Genomic DNA, 11,806 nt, shown 5'->3' on the forward strand with positions numbered 1-11,806 from the left:
CATTGGTTTTGTCTGGTAAAGAAATATTTATGACTCTAGTTTAAAAAAAGCACTGTGTAACTGATTAGAGTATTTGAGTTGTGACACAAAACTTACTCTGAGGGTGCATGTGCATACACACACACGCTAATACACTTTTTAGAAGATAATACAGTCTGATAATAAACTCATTAGTAAAGAATATAAAGATGTTAACCCACAGAAGAAAGTAATATAAAAATGCTTAGTGAACTGCTAAGAAGGGGAAATAGTGATATGCTTCTAATTATGGGCACATTTGCATTCACCAAATGCAATAAAACCACACTGCTATCTATTCAGCAGCTCAGGAGCAATCCAAAGAAACTGGGTACTAGTTCTCTGACGTCAGAGTCCCAAGAGTCACTTACAGGACTGCAAGTAAAGCTGACCTGAAGCTTGTTTTATCAAAATGTGATGAAGCCTGTCTTCATCTGTTAAACTGAGGAAGGGCACAGGCAGAAAGATGACTACCAAGTCAATTAAATTTTTGGCTTTGTTGTCGACAGAGTAACACTCAAGCCCCTTTGTTTCCAAATGTCAGTAGTTGGGGAAGAAGACAAGTAGCTTTTTGACAATGAAGAGGAGACTTGCCTTCAAATCAGACCTCTAAACAGTAGCTCTAAGGAAGTGTTGAAAAGGCTTTTTTTTCATTTTCATGGTGTACAAAAAACTAATTTTTGAACATTTAAATTTTTTGGAAAAAGCCTATAACAACATCAACCCAAAACAAACTTGGAATCTTCTGGCCTGTTTGCTGGTAAGCTCACTAAACCAGTTCTCACCTCATCTGTAATGCTCTATTACTTGTAATGTGATATAATTTTTATGCAATTACTTATTTTTTGACACGCAAATAGACAACACCTGGATCTGTAGGACAAAGAGCCTAAAGACAACTTTTCAGATTTCGAAGTCACACACTCAGACTTATGGAGGGAGAAGGGCAAGGTAGGGAGATTCAGAAGATGCTACCACAACCCCACGAAAATTTAAAATGTCCAAGGAAAGTACACTTCCACATGATCCACAAGGGACATGAGTATGTCCACTATTTTATTAGCCAAGTGTCACTATCTGTAGGATTAAAGGCAGCTCGCCATCCAAGCCAGAAGCTATCAAGGCTGTCAGGGAGAGGACATTATCTCCAATTTTGAGACACCTGAATCCAACATTTCAGGCTAATGGACAATTTGATTAAATTATATTTCTGCCATGCTTGACACAAATAGGATGGCAATCCAATATGCCCTAAAGAAAAGACAGCAACAACAAAAACCCAACAGAACACATGGACTCCATTGCCATATGGATACATATGCGTACACTTAAAAATTCAGTTTTGTTTGAAGGCATGCAATTACCTTCAACACTCTTTAAAAAGAATAATATTCAGGAACTATCTCAAATAAGAAGTGTACTTTTAAAATACAGAATTACTGTGTCCCTTAAAAGGTCTGCCAGTTTATCGGGCCTAGGGTCAATGGCAGACTCCAACCATGAAGGCCACTGACAATGACTTGCTTACATGCAAACTAAATAAAAACTAAAAAGAAATGTAAGCAAAGGATGTGGAATTGCCATCATAAAGGTCCCTATCACTCACAAATGTGGCTGACTACCACAGGATTGGGAACTAGGCCAAGATTTTCAAATACAAGACAATGAAAAGGTCAAATGAACCATTTTCCGAGTGCACTCATGGTCCAGGTCTACCATGCTCAAGCCTTTTGCTGTTGAGTGAAGAAAGGCATTGAGCTCCAGTTCATCGTCCTAGTTTACCAGGAGAAGGAAATACGCAGTTTCAGTTATCATGTTTGCTTTATTTATGATGCTGACTGCTTTGCTGTGATTACATGAATCCTGATGGTTGGGAGAGCTGCTAACCATGTGTTCAACACATGAGAGCATAACAAACATTAAATACAAGTGTCATGAGAGTAGCATTATCAATTGGAACTAAAAGAGCTTTAAAAAAAATCCTATTTTATTAATGAGGTCAGTATTTGTATGTGAGGCAGAGGTAGAGATGATAGGAATTGAGAATGGTTTCAGACTTTAAAGATTAGGTAGACCTGAAACACCTCTTTTTAATTTTCTTCTGTAGTTCCTGTTACCAAAACACACGGAATGCAGCTCCTAATGCAATGCATGGTTGTCTTTTACATTTAATCACTTCATTTCTTTATCCTACTCTCTTCTAGAAAAACAGTGGTGGGTGTCAGTGGCTGAATTTCATGGTAAGCTGAGTGAGACAAAGAAGGAAGCACAGAGAAAAATAATGTGCTACTTGTTACTAGTCTCAAACTTTCCCTCATTCCCTAACCTGTGTCATTAAGTTAGAGACCATTAAATGTATAAACAGACTCCTTTTACTCCAGATCTTTGTTCCTAACCTAACCACCATATGACAATGTTACTTTCCTGGGAACCACCAAAGATCTCCATTACCGATGACAGGGATTTTTGGGTCTGGGCATATTTGCTAGATCACAGAAGGTGCATATGGCTTTGACGCTGAATTCAGTCTTGACAGCTTTTAATTCTTTATTCTGAGAAACAAAAAAACCCCCAAACCCTAGCAGTTCTTTCAGTGCAGTATCTATATTCCAATGCCCCAAGTCTTCTAAAAGTGGCTGAAATTCAAGTGGGGTAGCCTGTATGGGGAAATGTGGTTCTGATTCTTCAACTTGATAGAGAACACCTTTCTACACTGGAAATACAAAATACCACACTGTGACATTTTATATTTCTAAATGGACAAAACAGACGTATGAAAGAGCAAGTTAGGCCATCCAGAGAAGCACTCATACTTCACCATTGGTTATTTTTTCCCTTTCTTTAAACAACGCTGCAGTGACTAAGAGAATTGCAAAACTTTGATTCCAATGGATAGTGCAATGGCTGTAAGATTTATGGGCTTGAAAGCTGTGTTACGGCAATTGAAGAAACCTATTTTTAATGCTGCATAAACCATTGATCAAATAAAAAAATAGGATTTAAGTAAATTCTTTCCAAGGCATTGTTATAACAATGACAGCATGGCTGTCATAGTTTATGCATAGACCCTGGCTATTGGTTGAATTCCCAAACCCTATGACTGAGCAGCCACAGGACTCTGTGCATGCGTGGGTAACATATGTGTGCACAGTTAAAAAAGCAGAAAAGTATGTCCTGCTTCTGATTCTTTATAGCTTCATCCTGCTAATCCCACAGTGTCTCCAGCTTTGCTGCAGCCTTTCTGATGGTTACTGCTCTGAAGTTATGGTATCTTGGAAGATACCGTTTTCATGGACTCTCTTGAGTGCGAAGTTATCCAGTAGGCAAGCAATGTGCGCCATAATGATACACATTTCTTTCAGTTAAAAATACATTAATTATTTTCTGCTTTAGTAGTTGAGGCTATTTTCTAACTTCTAGTCATATTGGCTATTTTCTGCTGTGTTCTTACATTCTCAGCAGCAATCTCTAAGCCTTTAAAAGAACAAGAACCATCCACAAACTTGAAGATAAGGCCTTCATAAATCTCTCCTAAAGTATCAGCTGCTTGTTAAAAACACTTCGTGTCTATTTTGTTGTGCATCTGGACGTTCTTGATCTGGAGGTTTACAAAACTGGGAATGATTTCCAATTAAAAGATGGGTCAAAAGTTGCAAAGAAGTTAAGTGCTGGCTCCAGTAAAGGCCTAAGTATCCACAGCTGGATTTGTGTCCAACACAAATACCAAAGCCCAAGAACAGGCTCCTCAAACCTTGCCTCTCTTTCCTGATTCCTTAGGCACCTAAAGGCTATACACAACTATGTTTTCTTGTAATCATGCACCCCAGGTGACTGAGCTCCTACTTCTGTATACACCTAGGACTGTTTGAGACTCGGTGAATCTGCACAGCTCTATATCTATATGCGTCCTAAACCCAGCCTGAATCCACAAACTTGGCAATTCTTCCCCTATATTCCCTGAGGGAGCCAGCCTGGCAATGGCTCATCTCACATATGTCTACAGGACCAGGCATTGCACAAAATACCACAGCAGACATAGACAGTTTAATTAAAAAAAAAAGGTGTCTGTAAAAGTTACAGCAAAAGAATCAAAGCTCTAATGACACCAGAGAAGGCAATCAAGAAATGAACACAAATTTGTCATCTAGTGGCTCATAGGACAGGCTGAACACGAGGAAGGACAGGGTAGCTGGGCTCTAGCTAGTCCTAAAGCAGTGTTTGGGTAGCTAGGCAGACACCTGATAAAACCACAAGAGTAGTCTGAGAGCATGGCAAAGCCAAGTCAACCACCCACCCCCATCCTCCTGAGCAGACGGCTAATTTTGGCTCCTTGTCTTAATCTAATTGTTTCCTGAATTGTTTAACAGCCTCAGCAGGATAGGTGCAGGTCTCACACAAAGAGGCTGCAGCCTCATGGCCAAGAGGCTGCACCTCTGGAGGTGCCGGTTTGAATGCCTCCAGTGAGTAGGTAGACAACACCACCTTTTCTTTTCTGATTCCTGAAACACCACCAGCCTCCTTCCACTCACTTTTTATGGGTTGTTTTTTTTTCTTTTTTTTGGGAAAGTTAGATGTGTTTAGCTGCTACCCAGATTCTTGGAAGAATGTTACATTTAGCAAGACTTGGAAACTAGCAAGAGTTCATTTGCTTGACTGTGCATTCTTCTAGCAACTTTCAAAATATCTTTAGATCATTTTGCATCTGTTGAAAAGAAGAATTTATAAACTCCACTTCCTTACTCACTATTAGCATTCCAGTGACAAATTTAATCTTGCAATCATTGTAATGTATGGGATTTGCTGACCAAGAGCTCCAGTGAGCCTACGGGATCCTGTTAGTGTTGCTAACATGACATGTCTTTATACCAAGATGTGTCTTATTATAAGCATTTTCAACACTGAAGTTAAGACAAAATATGTTTATTCACACCAGCATCAATAATTCTCTTCAAGGTGGTTTCAGGTGGAATTTGCCCTATTAAAATACGCAGGTCCAAGTACTGAATGGGTTTTCAAAGCTTTTACATAAGCTGGTGGCAATATACTCAAAGCAAGAGGGATCTGAACTCTAGATCAAACTAATAATTTGATTGGAAAGACTACACTATAAAAGTACTTGGTTTTACAAAGGACTTCTCTAAATTAGAAACAAACAAATCACATTTGGTTATGGTGATTTTTTTCACCTGGGAAGGCGGTTTTGTTACACCTGATTACAGCAGTCACCTCCCCTCCTAATGCACTTTCTAAACAAGTTGTCCTATCTCCACAGGATATGAAAATGCTTTCTGCCTCCAGACAGCCTGTGCCCTCATCTGGATTTATCTCAATTACTAATTACATCAAGATAAAAACCACTGTACTTTGTTCCTTGTATGTTTTTACATCATAGCTTTCTTAATGTAAAAACTTCAGCCTATAAGAAAGGCATAGCCAAAAGAATCCATAAACTCTGAATCCAAGAATTTAACTATATTAAAAAGGAGGGTTTCTTCTTTGCCTCGCAGCATAGGAGAATATCCTATCCATTTATGTACTCTCTTTTGCCAGATCAGAAGAATATTAAATGGCTAAGATGATTTTTTTAGTGTGTCTGATAACTTTTAGTGACATCAGCTCCCAAGGATTCTTTCCTCCAAGTGTTCCAGTATATTTAAAAAAAAAAAAAAAGTAATTTTTTTACTATGAATTCCTATGTTCCTTTTGAAACTCTGACAAGAAATAATAGCACCTCCTTCACAAGAAGTCTAGTCCCGTCTGGTTGAGAACCAAAAAGCCCTGCCACAGTCTGATCTGAAGTGTAACTGATTTGATCACTTGCAATTTAACTTCTTTGCTTACGTCTTTAGTGCATTAAGACTTCCTGGGGAGGGGAAAGAAAACTGTTTACATTTTTAGACTTTTTACAAGTGCATCCAAAAGCTCCAAGTGTTTGGTGCCTGATTAATTACAAACACCTAGAGGACTGCTCCCAGTCCTATTTACAGAATCTCTCCTAACATCAAGTGACTTAACACTTTTCCAGGCACTTTGAATCACATGGTATTTGTGACGGGAAAAAAATCATTCAATCAAACTGCCAATGAAAGCAGCTAGTAGAGAACTGCTGGGCAGTGTGGTTAGTCCCAGAATGTAAGATGACAGCTCTTTCATGGTTCTGAACAGCTCTACACAAATGGAAGATTGATGTCTGTTGTAGGTATGTTTGGAGAGTAAAGTAATAGGACTTGAAAAACTCTAATTAGAATTCAAGATAATGCAAGAAAGGAGAGATCAATGAATAAATATCCAACTGCCCTTAGCCAAACAAGATAAACAGGATAATTCTGACAAGGAAACGGACGAAGCAAAACAGAGCAGTTGTTGGAAATATCAAGAAAAAAGATTTGGCCCTAGGCTTGTGTGTGTAGTTTCCCAGAAGTGATTTTTTTTTGGCAATTTTTGAAAGAGTACATTTTTGGTAACCATACAGATTTGAAAAATAGACTATTTTTGTATTTTATTATTATTGTATTTTTAATTCTCAAGTCCATAAAGTTTAGCATTCTAATATGCTCACTAACTAGAAAGTCCTTTAACAGGGGAAAGAGGTATATATAAATTATTTCTGGGTCTTTTAGCAAGGCTCACCTGGCTCGAGTCTCTTGTTGTTTGTGCTTCACATAATACACCCTGAATAGATCCACTGAAAACAAAGTCAAGCATCTGGCAAGCCCCTGCAGAATTCAGGTCTGAATCTAAGTTCAGCAAAAAAGAGAAGTATGTGCACAAATCCACCTTTCTTACCAAAGCACTTAACTATCAGTTTGCATTTATGTATATAGTAAAAATATTATATAGGTCAACCAGCAGTTCTTTTAGGAAACGACAACTGGTTAAACGATTCTTTGTCTGCCTTTAAACATTTTTTTGTCCATGACAGTGAAAACTTGCCTTATTCATTGGAAATATCCTTTTCCTTTTTTTTTTTTTGGGGGGGGGGGGGGGGGGGGGGGGGGAGACTTACAGAAGTTAAAAGGCCTTCCCTATTAAAAGCATTTAGAAATTTCAAAATGGATGTATTCAAGCACACAGACACAAAGTATGTGGAAGCTGAAAAAAGTATGTTTTATCTTTCCAGATTAAGCTGAACTCTCAACTCCTCTTATAAATCACTTTTTTCACAAGAAGTTTGGTACCCTATCAGCCTTAAGGATTTACGCCAAAATTATTCCTTTGAAAACTCTGCTCCTTGCTGCAGTTTTACAGGTGGGGAAATGGAGTCAAGAGGAAATTGGTGTGAGTGAAACAAGGTAAAGGATGAAGGTCGGAGGGGTGGTGGTGGTGAACTTGTGCCTCTTATAGCTCTTCTTCTTGACAGAAAGACCATCTCAATGAAAAACAGCAGTGAGGAAGAGTTTTCTTTCTTCCTACCTGCATTAGTATTCTCTCTGGGAAGTGAAGCAACTGATGCTGCAGCAGTACAACCGTTTAACAGAGTTCTTTCTTTCCTGTAACATAGCAGCCATTTTTTGTGACACTGGATTTCAAGTATAAAATGCAGAAATTCTAAGTTCCTGTCTCAGACCAAAAAAAAAAGCTTCAGCTCTTTCATTCCTGCAAAGCGACATTTTTTTTTTTATCTGGTATTCTGTTTTTATGTGGTTATTTCCAGAAAAAGCAAAAAGAACAGATAAGATTTCAATTTTGAAAGGAGGGCAATGGGATAGTAAAAAAAAAAAACCAAAACCAAACCAACCCACAACAAAACAAACCAAAATAAAAGCCTTGCAAATCTCCTTACATAATAAAATACCTAAAATAGCTTTCCTGCCTCTCTTACTCTTCTATTTGTTTCACCACAGACATAAGTGGCAGAGTCAGGAAAATGCCTACATCTCTTGACTTCCCATTACCTACCCTACCTGCCAGACTGACACTGTGTGCTCCACAGGTGTAGCACAGAACCTCCCACAGGTAACACCCTGGAACACAGGTGGTCACACAACAAGCTGCCTTTCATCACAGCAAGAAAAAAGTAAAAGGGACTATTTTGCCAGAACTGGGCATGAGATACCTATTCATGTCTTAAAAGTGTATGCAATCTGTCCAAGATGTTGGGACGCAGTAAGGTTTGGAAAGGGAGTTTTTCAGTTTTGCAGCATAACTGGAAATTATATTTCATGGCTTCATATAGTGAATTATGTATGTAAATAATACACTGAGCTCCTTAGATGGCTCTTTTCGTAATTCCCAGTTACAGCTTCATACTGTAGGGGCTTCTTATGTTCATACAAACCCAGTTTGCTTAGCTGAGTCACTTGTATCACATTGCTCCAGAGGTGCCCTGAAAGCAAAGCATGTCAGGAAACACCTCCTACAGCTTCAGGAGACAGAAGAAAAAGAAAAGCAAATCCATGAGAGCAGAGGAATTTTATGGCTTTCATTTTCTTGGCAAATTCTTTTATAGTCAACAAATACATAAGATGCATCAAAAAAATTGTGAAAAGAGTTATAAAAAGTTTAGCTTGACAAATTATATTTCTTCATTTGGCATGAAAGTTTGTATTTGCTTAGCATCAAACTTCATCCTAATAAAATAAGCTTTTTTAAACCACTTTTGAAAAATAGTCACATATGGATTGTATTATGTATGTAGGTGTTTTGAGGCCAGAAAACATATTTTTTGTTCTCTGTCTGCAGCACATAGTGGAGTGGAATGCTGGTGGGTGACCATGGCTCCTAGGTGTGGAGATCATTACAAGCCCACAACCTGACTCTACATGCAGTACATGCTGAACAAGAAAGCTTTTCAAGCATACCAGGATACCATACTTTTCAGAGCAGAACCCAAGACTTTTAAATTATTTAGGTGATTAAAGCTTTTCTCTTGCACTCATTTATTCTTTTGATTTCTAATGTCCTATTTCTGAGGATTTTGAAATTATTCCAAGATCAAGCAATATTTTGAAAGTAAAAAAACCTAAAATACTTCATTTTCAAAAAAAGCCCTGCCCCAACATAAGCACTTTTCCCTAATTAATTTTCTCTCATTCAGCTGATGGGAATCTATGTTAGAAAGTTGATGTTCTGTCAACACAAATCTAAAATACTGCTTTTTCAATAAGTACAGTATTTTCCAACCTCCATCATATAGTCATTAATTCTAAAACTCAGAAAGAGAAAGATTAAAATTCTTTAATTAAACAGAATTTTGCCAAAGTGAAGCACAGTCTTAAACTTGATTTTCTAGTACATTTTATGAGAAATTTAACTCAATTCAGAACAACCTCAGCCTTTTCTGGTACTACTTTATACGGCTTGATATGAAGCACAATGCTACTTAAATTAGAGGGTTTTTCCATAAAGCAATCTGCGGTAGAAAAAACGGTAGAGTACCTGCAAAAGAATCACAGGCCTGGTGTATTAGTATGCTGTCTTAAAACCAACATGCACATCTCCTTCCCTCACCTAATGCCAGCTATTAACTGTTTGCCTACTTAGGTTTAAAACAACAAGCAAAAACCTGTTTTTAGTCCTTTACTTTTGGATATATCTAAAATGCACAGGAAACTGGATTCCTTGAGTATAAATTCTTTTCTATGACAGAACACAGAGTGTTCTTCCCATGTACAGCAAAGAAGCTCACACACCTCAGCAGGAATGTAATGATGGACATTTCCATGCATGGCCCACACAACACACACTACATAATATCTTGCTCAAGCCCCAAGTAATGAATCACTTCTGAGACACGGCTGATCTTACCCATCAAGTCAGGAAGAGAGCAGTGCACACCACCAGAAACTCAACAATATCCCACAGTGCAAAGACATCTCATCTGTGGGACTGAGTGTATGTCCCACAAAATTATTTACTAAAACCAGACATCTCTGCAATGCACACATCTTTTGTCTCATCGAACAGCTAACAGATAACAACTGTGCCAAGCTTCATAGCCTCACACCTCCACTGGTCAGCTTCAAATGCCCCCAGGACAGCAGGTGGCGGGCAGCAGACTGCAGTGTAAGTCAGTGCTTCGTTCTAGACTCGTTACAGCCCAGTTAGAAAAGTTACTGCTGTGTTGCTGAGACAAACCAAGCTCCTTTCTCTCCTTAACAGCAGAGTTCAAAATACCAAGCAAAGCAGTTCAGATGTGCCCTGTCTCTGCTGGACAGCTCACCTTACTCTGACCTGGAGGAACATGACTAGGAGTGAGAGATACTGGCTTTCTAGGTATAGCAGGCCCAGGTTCTCAGCTGTCACAGATCACCTGCATCTGCCTGAGTCATTAAAAACTATTCCAATTTACTCAAGAACAGGCTCTAGCCCCTGTGAGTTTTGGCCTCTCTGCAAAGGCTTTTAATAAGGTGCCAACTGTTCTGGCAGTAAGGATACTTTGAGTAGCGCTCAAAGTTAGCAGTAGCAGACAGGAGCTCAGCCCAATAACATTTTCCTCTGCAAGAATTAAGTACAGCACTTATTTTAAGCTTGCACAATTCTTACTGTTCCACTAAAACAAAGAACAACTCATGCAGTGAATACCAGCAAGAAAAGGGAGAGGAAATTTAAAAAAAAAAAAAAAAAAAAAAGAAGCAAAAGAAACTCCAACCCAAACAATAGCAAGCAGGTAGTTGTAATCAGTCAGGTTCACAGTACACACCACTACCATCCTATGACATTAAAGCTCTTTATTGTTATACCTATAGCACAAAAACATGCAGATTTCCATAGGCCTCTGTAATACTAAATAATTAAACAACATTTCCCCATCAGTATTCCAGCTCCAATTAGCAGCCGTGATGAGATACAACAGAATTTCAAGTGTGGGTATGGTAGGAGGAAGAAGTACTTCCCTTTCAGCACTGGGTGCCTTTTAACCAGTCTTTGGTTGGGATCTGACCAGCACAGCTGAAGCTTTGGAGCAAACCCAGGGAATGTTTTGTTAAAGATTCCAGCAGAAATAAAGAAATCTTCCAAGCTGGAAATTATTCCAAACACCTGAAAGAATGATGAGGGGAAAAGACATCTTTTCCCCACCTCCCTCAATCTCAAAGAAATAAAAAGAGACATAATTTTTATGTTCCTTTTAAATTTTTTTTTCAATTTCTACCTTCATTCAGTCCAGATGCAGCTGCAATTATTTATTTTGTTGGTACCCAAATTTATTTTTGCATTTCTGTGAATGAGTAAGCAAATACTTGCAGGAATAATTCTACTTTCCAATTGTCAAAGAAATCTGGATGCTAGTGCATACTTGGAACACTGTGGATTAAGCTAAGAGAAAGAAACCAGATGAGAAGATATGGTATAGAATACTCAACTGCAAGAAAGGAAGATGGATCTTGAGGAGGGAACACAACTTCTCCACCAGGAGCTGCTCCCTAAAGTGTTTCTTAGTGTGCTCTAGGTCAGAGTGAGATCTACCCCAGATCACCAACTCCGGCTAGATGCCTGAATGCAGTAAGGCATTAAGTGGACATACCTGCTCTACAATTGTTGCCCAGAAGTATCATCTAGGAAAGGCAATGCCAGAGTGGCATGTAAATGACTTGCCAGAAAAATACAGCAGAGAGGCAGCTTGCCTGCAGCAGTGCGTGGGAGCGTACGCAGTGGCAGTGCCATCATCAGCATCAACAGGAGCTCAGAGCAACTGCAGAAAGCACCTTCTCCAGCAACACTCAAAGGGTTGGACTGGCCCCAGAGCAGCTCCCCAGCCTGTCTCTGGGGCTGGTAATCACACTGAGAGAGACAGAGCAGAAGAGGCGTGAACAGACCCTTCCATATCAATACAACTGCTTAAGAGAAG

Source organism: Corvus hawaiiensis, chromosome 6 (assembly GCF_020740725.1).
Source record: "Corvus hawaiiensis isolate bCorHaw1 chromosome 6, bCorHaw1.pri.cur, whole genome shotgun sequence".
Classification (NCBI taxonomy): domain Eukaryota; kingdom Metazoa; phylum Chordata; class Aves; order Passeriformes; family Corvidae; genus Corvus; species Corvus hawaiiensis.